General features: G+C 43.7%; 1 non-coding gene across 1 annotated transcript; it reads left to right on the top strand.

The window, feature by feature from the left end:
- Positions 1-350: 350 nt before the first annotated feature.
- Positions 351-419, top strand: LOC146832749 (small nucleolar RNA SNORD123). Its single transcript, XR_014961673.1, has one exon. It is a non-coding gene; the product is annotated as a small nucleolar RNA SNORD123 (small nucleolar RNA).
- The last annotated feature ends 10,332 nt before the right edge of the window (positions 420-10,751 follow it).

The raw sequence follows: 10,751 nt of genomic DNA, 5'->3' as shown, positions 1-10,751 counted from the left end.
TGGCACTGCTTTTCAAAGCTTCTCAACGGAACAAAGTGAAATCAGTTGGAAACACTTATTTTAAACAGTTTTAGATTAGTTTGTACTGGTGAGGAAAGGAAAGCAGCTGACATGTCTTCACGTAGTAAACTAAAATTAAATTGTTGAACAAATAACCCAAAGTATTTTTTTGACGATCATGGATGGTGACGAAGATATTATGCAATACTACATTGTCATATTTGTAGTACTTGCTCAATTAATGAACAGGACATTTATCACAATGAAGATCTTAAGTAGCCGATACAGTTGAACACCTCTGCTTCAAGGTTTACATTGGGTGTAATATGATCATGCAGTGTAATTTCCGTGGTGAAAATGATGAGCACTGGGGTACCGACGGCCATGAGCTGAAAAGACCATCCATTTGCTGATTCACCCTTTTCGTATTTCCTCTATTGTGAGATAAGTAGTATTTTTATCACGTTTTTCTAGAAAGTGTGTACTAAGATGTTTTCTCTTCTTTTCCTCTCTCTTTCCAGTGACGTCAGTGAGAAAAAGAAGATGACGTGGGGATGGCATGAGCTTGAAAGAATCGCACCATTATCCTCGGCTGACTGATAAAATTGTAAAACGTACATTTTATGGCAAGCAAAAGTAGTATTTCCCCAACCATGTTCAGATATCTCTCATTTTGCATATTTAGGATTTCATTCCCAGTTCTTTGAAATTACCAAACTGTAATACCACCCAGGGAAATTAAAATACCGCGCCTTGCTCATTCACCCAAGACATGAATACCATTAAGTTTCACCTGGCAAAATGTGTACTCGTAAAAATCATGGTGTGAAGTATTCCAGTGGCAGCTAGTAGGGAACGGTGGCTGGGGGTGTGGGCAGGGGGAGGGAAGGGTGGGGGGGGGGCCGTATAGAAAAATAGGAAAGAAAAAAAGAAGACTAACTTGCTCATCCCCACTCACCAGCTTCTGCCTGTCCTCCGTCCTCGCTGTTCTCGTGGCTCCCAGCAGCACCCAGGCTCCCCTAGACAATCACACCAGGATGACAGCAGCATCGTGATTGGTCTGAGCGTGGTGGTTCAGCACTCAGACAGAGAGTGGGAGCCTCTGCATGTTCTCCACCTAGACTGTGCAATACAGCCGGGTGGGGAACATGCTAAGTGCGCATGACGGTTTGGCCGGCCCAAGACAGCCGGACAAACTGTCATGCGGACTTAAGGTGCACATTGTACCACTCTTCCTCCCTCTGACGTGGTGAGCACAGCATGCCTCACCCTAACCTGACTCCAAGCTCCACTAAACATAAAATTATAGTAACGCTCTGTTACCATCATTTTATTTTTCCTTTGCACTGCTCCGAGAGCAGTAGGGCAACTCTCCTTCTCCTAAGCGGAGGAGCCGCCACTAAATTATTACCCTGCCGCTCCGAATACCGGGATTGGACACAATTGTTTATTCAATTCCTGGATTTCTATATCTCTAGGTAAGGGTCCTAAAAATTGTATGTGATATTTTGTACAATATAAAAGAACTTTTATTTTCGCATGGTGACATTTAAATAATTGTGCTGTACGTTAATCCTTTTTAATTGGGCCATACCCATGGGTGTAAGAATCAAGAGGCTCTGTCACTCAAGTCAGTGTGTTGCAGTGTTTTTTCTACTGTAACCAGTTCTTCGTCACAGGAAATTGCAAAAGAGAATATTGTAGTAGGCATTTGCTCCTTTCTCCTTGCCCAAGAACAGTGGTCAATACGATGCAGCTTATTTTTCATGAACAGATATTGACCCAGAGTAAGAGATAATATGGGAGAAAGAAGCCTGCTAGCAATGTATGGAAGAAAGAGTAGGTTGCTTACAGGATTATATGTAAGGGAGCCATGTCTAGGGATGTCCTTGGCCACTTTCCATGTTGCATCATACTTCCATATGTTAATGAATGACATGCTTACAATCAGTCTAACCACTGGCAATTCTTCGGGATAGCATTCATACCCTACCTACTATGCTACCTCAGGTTAGACCCAGTCATATGCAAATCAGTCTTAGCTCTGCCGAGTAGAAAGAGTCCAGGCTAAACTTGCAATCCAGGCCCTCTTTGAACTGAAACACAGGTAACCAAGACCAGTTGAGCACAGAGGGGCACAAAACAACAAATTATGAGAAGAGGATGAAAGATATGGCACAAAAAATGAGAATAATTGAGGAAAAATGGTAGAGAATGAAAATGGAGGCATGACAAAGTGAGCTCTAATGTTGAGAAAAGCAGACGAATTAAAGAGGGAGAAGAAGGTGGGGAGGATGAGGTAGAGGTGCATAGAGGAGGAATACGTGGCAGATGTGAAGAAGAGGTACAGATAGAAAAATTAAATGGTAGAATAGGTAGGAAATGGGGAGGGGCAGAATGAGAAAGAGACTGGTTAAAAAAGGTCAGGTAGATAAATATGGAGAGGTAGCAAAACACAAACTGCATTTGAGAGAAATTTTGAAATTAATGCAAACGAGAAAGATAAATGAGAAAGGCGAGAATGACATCAAAAGACAAAGAGAGCTAGAGAGAGAAAGAGGAAAAGCATGAAAGACAGGGTACGGAATAATTTGTCAGGAAAGAAAGAACAGTAGTAAAAGAAGACTAGGGAGAGATGGAATATGGCATCTGTGTAAATACGGACAATGCCATCATAAAGTACACCAAAATAACTACCACATAATCTAGAAATTATTACAAAAGAATATTTATTTTTCATTAGGTTAAGAATCATGGGAAATCTTAAAACATGTTTTTGGCCCAAAAGTACTATATGTTTGTGTGGGGCCTCGCATGAAGTCTGGCATGCACAGTGGCACACCAAAAGTTGACTCGAATGCTGCACAAAAAGTCCATTTGCACCAGGGAGAACCACCCCCTTGTAATTTATGCAATGTGGTCATAACCTGGTGGGAGCAGGGCAAACACCCTTTAGTTTTCATGCAAAGTCAAATAACTAAATAAAATAGTATGACCTGGCTGTAGATGAAATCCTAATGACAAAAGTCGCTTAGCCAAAAAATGGGGCAAACAGAATGTCACAAGATATTCTTAAACATAAAGGGACATATATATACGAGGATTTGGCATAGGGCAGCGTAGCAAGCCACCTTGCTGTGCTGCCTTGCGTCAAAGTGAAAGGGCAGGAATGCACCGTATCGGTGGCATACAGCGCATTCCTGTGCTTTCCCCCTGCGCTGGCGCCAATGCAGACACTTTTGCACCATGGTGGAAGGGTGCCTACGATGCATGAAGGATTGTGGAGTAATAAAGTTATTTTGCCTTGGGGCACCTCACCTGGGGTGGCATAAGGTTTTAGCACATCCCCAGGGTTACATGATCTTGCAAATCTGGAGATGTGTCGAAATCCATGGGTGCTGCTTGGGAACACCCACCACAATGCCATTAAACGCCTCCCTAGTGTGGCATAAGGCAATGCAGCGATTTGCGTTGCCTTGCCATACTCCAAATCTATGAGGCCATTCAAAACCATGCAAAGTGGCTTTGTGTGGCCTCATAAATCTGTCGTAGAGGTTTGTGTCACACATATACCACGTTGGATGGTGCAAGAATGATGCAAACCTCTCATAACTGTGCCCCAAAATGTGTAAATGCTGCAAAATTACACATGTTATGCAGCTTTCTCTTCGGTGATTGTGCCCACATTAAAATTTGTACTGGGAATTTGACACAAGTACAAATCTCAGGCAAAGCCCCAGTGGGGTGCCTTTGTAACATGCTGTAACCCTTCATATCACACTTTTTATTTGCGCAGTTGACATCATCAGTGCAGAATTCTGCTAAATGTAGTGCTGCACACATTTTTCCACTTAGCACAACACAGTGCTGCTTATTTTAATGCAGAGTTGCCCAGTTTGGGTGTTAGCAAATCTGGTCCATAATGTCAAAAATAAGGCATCAAGAAATATCCTACCGCAACACTACCCCTAACCCTACCTCTTACGTTCACCCTTAACCATCCTCTACTCTTTAGCTTTATCCTTATCCTATTCCTATCCGTGTCCGTACCCCAACCTTAACAATGCCACATTCCTCTTTCTCTTATCCTATCTAACACCAACTATACCCCTCTCATTAACCCCTTTGCAAACAGACACTCGTACCAATACCATTATCATGACCGCGTCTTTAGTGTGAAATTTTATTGTTAAACAATGCTGTAATCTTTCCTTAGCGTCACCTCTAACTCTTACCCTAATCCATATTTTAATCTTTACCCTATCCTTCATTTTAAAACTAACCCCTTTATAGGTCAAGCTTAAAACAAATTTAGATGTCTTTCATAACCTCTTACCAGCATATTAAAGAACACAAAACTGTTGGAAATGGCCCTTTCTGCAGGGTCACCCCAAACCTTTTGCCTTCATCCTTCCCTTGTTGCTGAATTCATTTTTGTTGGCTTTAGGATTCTGAGCACTCTACTATGGCTAACCAGTGCTAAAGTGCATGTGCTCTCTCCCTAAAATGTGACAACATTGGTTTATCCACAATTGGCATATTTAATTTACTTATAAGTCCCTAGTAAAGTGGACTATATGTGCCAAGAGTCTGTAAATTAAATCCTAATAGTGGGCTTGCCCCACTGATTGTGCCACCCACTTCAGTAGCCCTTTTTAGTCTCAGGCCTGCCACTGCAGAGTCTGTGTGTGCAGTTTTAAACTACCATTTCAACCTGGCACGTTAACCTACTTGCCAGGCCCAAACCTTCCTTTTTAATACATCTTAGTGACTCCTAAAGCAGGCCCCAGACAACCCCAAGGGCAAGGTGCAGAGTATTTAAAAAGTTCGACAGGTACTTTAAAGTTTTACCTGTCCAGGTAGTGAAAAACGCTTAACTTCATATTCCAGGGGTCTCCAACCTTTTCTGTACTGAGAGTTACTTATGTTCAATGAAACACATTGAGAGCTACTAATATTATTAGTGTTGTATAAATATTTTTTTTCTATGTATATTATTTCAACCAAGCAAAAGCTTGCTAATTTGATTAGCTGGCCTGAACACAGATGAGCTGCTCAGGGGAAACTGGAGAGACACAGTAGCTCACGAGCTACTGGTTGGAGACCCCTGCATCCAATTTATGTGTCATTTCCAACTGGGACAAGATAGAAATTTCAAGTTTGGTATCTCTGAACTAACAATTTGAAATCACAACTTATGGTGAAGTCGGATTTTAAATTGTAAGTCTGAAAACGCCACTTTTAGAAAGTTGACATTTTCTTACTTTAACCATTCTGTGCTTCTGCCTGTCTCTAAGTATATGTCTGGGATGGACAACAGCAGCTGGGTTTGTGCATCCCCTCTAGACAGTTACACACCGAGGGAGCTGAGGTGTGACATTCACATCCTGATGAACCCATCACCAGGCTGATGGGACTTCCTAGTCTAGGTGGGAGGGAGGAGGTGACACTTGCTCCTGAATAGAAATGTGCCTCTCCACACACAAAACGAGCTGCATACCCCCATGTAGTGAGTATGGAGCAAGGACAGGAAGGGCAGGGACCTTGTGGACTTCAAAGGCCTCTCTTTGAAGTCTCCCTCACTTCAAAGGCACAACTAGGTATAAGTACTGACACCACCAACTCAGTCCACTCTGGACCTGAGGACACTCTGCCAGGAAGGACGCCTGCTGTGCTGCTGAAAGGACTGACACTCTGTTGGACTCTTCTGGATTTGCTGGACTCCTGCTCTGCTGTGCCTGTCATAGAGAAAAATAAAGGTTACTGTGGCATTATAGTCAGGAAATAGAATTTTAAAAAAACCTTAGAAATTCACTGAAAATAACAAAAGCTTAGAGCTTTCTCTTGGGGGCCAAAATTACAGTGTGGTTTGTGGCCGAGGTCAGTGGGGGCGGGGTCAGTGGGGTCGGGGTTAGAGAAACAAAAAAATCACCACCTTTTCAAAATATTACTAGACAATGCTGTATTTCAAAAGCAGATGTAACTACAAAGAGCACATTTTGATAATATGTTTTTATCATCAGACAAAAGCAATCTTAAGAGACATGTTTACAAGTAACTCCCACCCATCTACCGATCTCACCCTCCCCTATTCTACCACCCTCTGCAGGACCAGAACCAGTGTTAAGACTGGGGGGCCCAGACTTGCAGCCAGTCCCACCCCACCCAACACGGACATTGGCGACTACTTCAGGGGTGCATCTTACTATAAGGAAATACCTAAAAAAACGCAAAATACTAATTTAGTCAACGTTACATAATGTCTACTCTATTTGGTCACAGCTGTTTTTTTTGTTCGTTTTATTAAGGGCAAACTTGACCCGAAGGTATCAAATCAGTTTACATGAGCAGCAGTTGCCTTTAAGATGGACACATTCATTTTTTTATCCGGCATGAGGAGATTAAAGGCCAGATGTAGGAAGCCAATTTGCGATAGCAAACGCAGAAATTAGCCGAATTTCAGCATTTGCGATCGCAAATTAGCAGTGTGCAATGTAGCACAAAAAACCCCTTGCAAAATAAGGAATCTCAAAATTTGCGATTCCCTATTTTGCGATTGCATTTAAGGAATCGCAAATTGCGATTCCTTAAATGCAATGTAAGAAGCACAAAAGAAAGTGCGATTTGGCCTTAAGTAATCACAAATTACCACCAACTTCAAGTTTGTGGTAATTTGCGATTTCCTTTAAAAAAGCACTATTTTGCTTTTTTAAAAGTGCCATGTGGCACACATTCATGCCCTTAGGGCATGTATGTGTGCCACATGTGCACAAATGCACATTTCAGGGGTGCAACAGGGCGTCCCTCTGGAACCCTTGCACCCTTGAAATTGTAGACACAATATGCAAGTACCTGTTGGGTACTCGCAAATTGTGTGCGCAATTCCCACTCATTCCTATGGGCCTCTTGGCCCATAGGAACAAATGGGAAGGTATTCCTTGATTGCAAATCGCAATTTGCAATTCGCAATTAAGGAATATTAAGGAATCTCAAAAAATATTGCGATTCCTACCTACATGGAATTTTGCGAGTCCTTAATAGCGATTCCCTAAAATTCGCTATTAAGGACTATCAAAACTGCTTTTACCTACATCTGGCCCTAAGTGATTTGACCAGAATCACAGGATGCAGAGCGTCCCTGTTGAGGCTCAAACTAAGTTCTCCAGCTTTGGGGTAGACCACTCTGGCCATTAGGCCAGAATCGCGAAAGGGGGTGAGGGGGTGTGTGACCTGTCTTTGCTCTTGCAATTATGATTTCTTCCCAGTGTTTTTAATTCTAATATGAGGCTTGTCCATTGCCCTTCATGCTTAAGAAAGACGCATAATTTGTCACCTTTTTTGTAGGGGATATTTTACTGTTACACTTGGGTTCCATCCTGCAAGTCTGTTCCTCATGGTACCATAACCACTTGACGATCTTCACGCAATCTACTGCATATACAGGCAAAAGTATTTTACTACCACCCGGTCAGTTTCTCTCCCAAACTTGTTAGCATATATGTTAATAGTTTGAATAACAACCTTTTCAAACAGTTCGATGGTAATATGTTAATAAATGTGCCTTTCCGCTGACAATACCCTTGGTTCAAAATGTCTTTTTCGAACTTGTGACTCACTCTGCTTCCACATACCCCACTGCTCTTCCATGAATTGAAGTTGATTTGTAAAGGGAAGATGTGAGATGTTATTGGGAGTGCTGGATGTGTGCGCCTATTAGTTGGATGAATAGAATCAAGGAGCGAAACGTTTGGAAGGGTGTTTGGGAGTAAAGACTAATATATAAATATATATATATAGATGTACTCAAAATTCTAATTATATAGCAATATACATACAGACATAATCACATTAGACTTATGCAATTGTATGTACAAGGCACAAATCCCACTATATAAACATCCATAAGTATATCCTTCAGGTAATATCTAAATGCTCAGACATTACCAGGTGTTGTTTATAAATATATCTTTTTTATTTTACTAAATTGATAAATACGTCTACATGCCTTCACTATAATCATATTTCCATACTGTGATATATATGTATTATCACAGAAAAACACAAACACAGTCATTTATGTTTATTTATGTGTGCACGTTTACAAAATTTAACAATTGGGGGCTAATGATAATGCTCCCAGAATGCTCCTGTTTTATAAGCAAATATATACAGAAGCATGAAAGCAAGACTGGGTCTTTCCTTTCAAAACAAAATGTACACAAAAAAATCTTCTTAAAAACACAATTCGACTAAATTGCTGAGCAACTTCAAATACCATTTCTCTGAGTGATCACTTAGCAAAACCAGTCTGAGGCATGCCAACATTAAAAAAAAAGCGGTACAAAAGGGGGGTGGTGATGGACGGAGCATCAGAACCAATCAAACACTCACACCCAGTCAACAGATCTGGGTTTGATCCATTCCCGTTCTTTAGCCCACTCTGCCACCCCAGTTCAGACATGGCCATATGCAAATCAGTCTGACCCTGTGCCTCATGGGAACAGTCCAGCCCAAACTGCCAAGCCATGCCTTCCCTGGTCCGGAAACAAGCTTCCTAGGACCGGTTTCTGGCATTTCAGCCGTCTTCAGCCAGGCTTGCTTGAATCCAGTGGCAAAGTGAGCAAGGGACTCACGTCTGAGCATACCCTGCCAACTTATGGCGAACAAAGCGGTAGAAAAGGGGGTGGTGATGGACAGAGCATCAGAACCAATCAAACACTCACACCCAGTCAACAGATCTGGGTTTGATCCATCACCGTTCTTTAGCCCACTCTGCCACCCCAGTTCAGACATGGCCATATGCAAATCAGCCTGACCCTGTGCCTCATGGGAACAGTCCAGCCCGAACTGCCAAGCCATGCCTTCCCTGGACCGGAAACAAGCTTCCTAGGACCGGTTTCTGGCATTTCAGCCGTCTTCAGCCAGGCTTGCTTGAATCCAGTGGCAAAGTGAGCAAGGGACTCACGTCTGAGCATACCCTGCCAACTTATGGCGAACAAAGCGGTACAAAAGGGGGTGGTGATGGACGGAGCATCAGAACCAATCAAACACTCACACCCAGTCAACAGATCTGGGTTTGATCCATCACCGTTCTTTAGCCCACTCTGCCACCCCAGTTCAGACATGGTCATATGCAAATCAGTCTGACCCTGTGCCTCATGGGAACAGTCCAGCCCGAACTGCCAAGCCATGCCTTCCCTGGACCGTAAACAAGCTTCCTAGGACCGGTTTCTGGCATTTCAGCCGTCTTCAGCCAGGCTTGCTTGAATCCAGTGGCAAAGTGAGCAAGGGACTCACGTCTGAGCATACCCTGCCAACTTATGGCGAACAAAGTGGTACAAAAGGGGGTGGTGATGGACGGAGCATCAGAACCAATCAAACACTCACACCCAGTCAACAGATCTGGGTTTGATCCATCACCGTTCTTTAGCCCACTCTGCCACCCCAGTTCAGACATGGCCATATGCATATCAGTCTGACCCTGTGCCTCATGGGAACAGTCCAGCCCGAACTGCCAAGCCATGCCTTCCCTGGACCGTAAACAAGCTTCCTAGGACCGGTTTCTGGCATTTCAGCCGTCTTCAGCCAGGCTTGCTTGAATCCAGTGGCAAAGTGAGCAAGGGACTCACGTCTGAGCATACCCTGCCAACTTATGGCGAACAAAGCGGTACAAAAGATCATTAGAGGACAGTCACTATGGGCAACATGACAATTGGGGGCCCGATTCTTAAAGAAACTCACACAAGTGCATCGCAAGTGTATGTCCTTGCATTCATGTAAATCCACTACTTTCAAGAGTTTACAGATACAGTCTGCATACGTTGTGTTCAGATATTGCTTCAAACAACCCAGTGTGGTGTACACTAAGGGCCCGATTCCGATCTCGCTCGGAAGGGCTCCTAACGGTATTCATCAGGAGCGAGTCTAAGTCGCGAGTGCAATTTCCGACCGACTCGTCCCGCTGTACGAGCGAGCGAGTACGATGTGAATATCGCCTCGCGCTCCGAGCGTCTCGTACCCATCAGCGAAGCCCTCCAGAGGACTAGAACACGACCGACTCGTGCAGCGCAATGGGTCCGATTTGCGCGCGTCGAGCAGCCGGATCGACTCGGAGCCTCCGACTTGAAAAAGCTTGGGGAAGTGGACTTCGGGGGGCCATAGTGGGCCCCCCTTCACTTGTAGCCCCACGGCTCGGTCACAGGGAGGACTCATGTCTCCCTATATATGCAAGTACGGTTGGGGGGCACTGACGCTTCCCCACAACAGTGGACGCCCTTTTCCGCAAAACACTTTTTTTTCAATGGCAGCCTATGTATGCAACGTACAACAGGCTCCAATTGACTTCAATGGAGCTCCGAGCGACCCGAGTTCGTCAGCGCGTACTTGCATCGTACACGGGCGTTCGGAGCCCAAGAGCAAGAGTCGTTCGGAAAGCTCTACGGGACCGAGTCGGCCGTACGGCATTCCGAGCGAGATCGGCATCGGGCCCTGTGATAGGAGGACCTTTGGCAGTTAAGGCACGAGGACAGAAAACTGCAAGGAAGTGACTGCCTCATTGTTACACATAAGTACACTCTGACACAGCAGAGTGACACCCTGCTAATCAGTAAACTACCCAGTATAGCTGACTTCATGATAATTAGTTTGGTGAATGTACACTAATAAATGATTAAATAATTATTAATTGTTCCATTCATAACACCTATGGTGGTCTACAAATTCAAAAGGATCCCATTTTATTAGGTCTTTAC

This window comes from Triturus cristatus, chromosome 5_1, assembly GCF_964204655.1.
Source record: "Triturus cristatus chromosome 5_1, aTriCri1.1, whole genome shotgun sequence".
NCBI classification, from domain to species: domain Eukaryota; kingdom Metazoa; phylum Chordata; class Amphibia; order Caudata; family Salamandridae; genus Triturus; species Triturus cristatus.
Note: the sequence above shows the minus strand (reverse complement) of the source record. Positions and strands in the feature narration are given on the sequence as shown.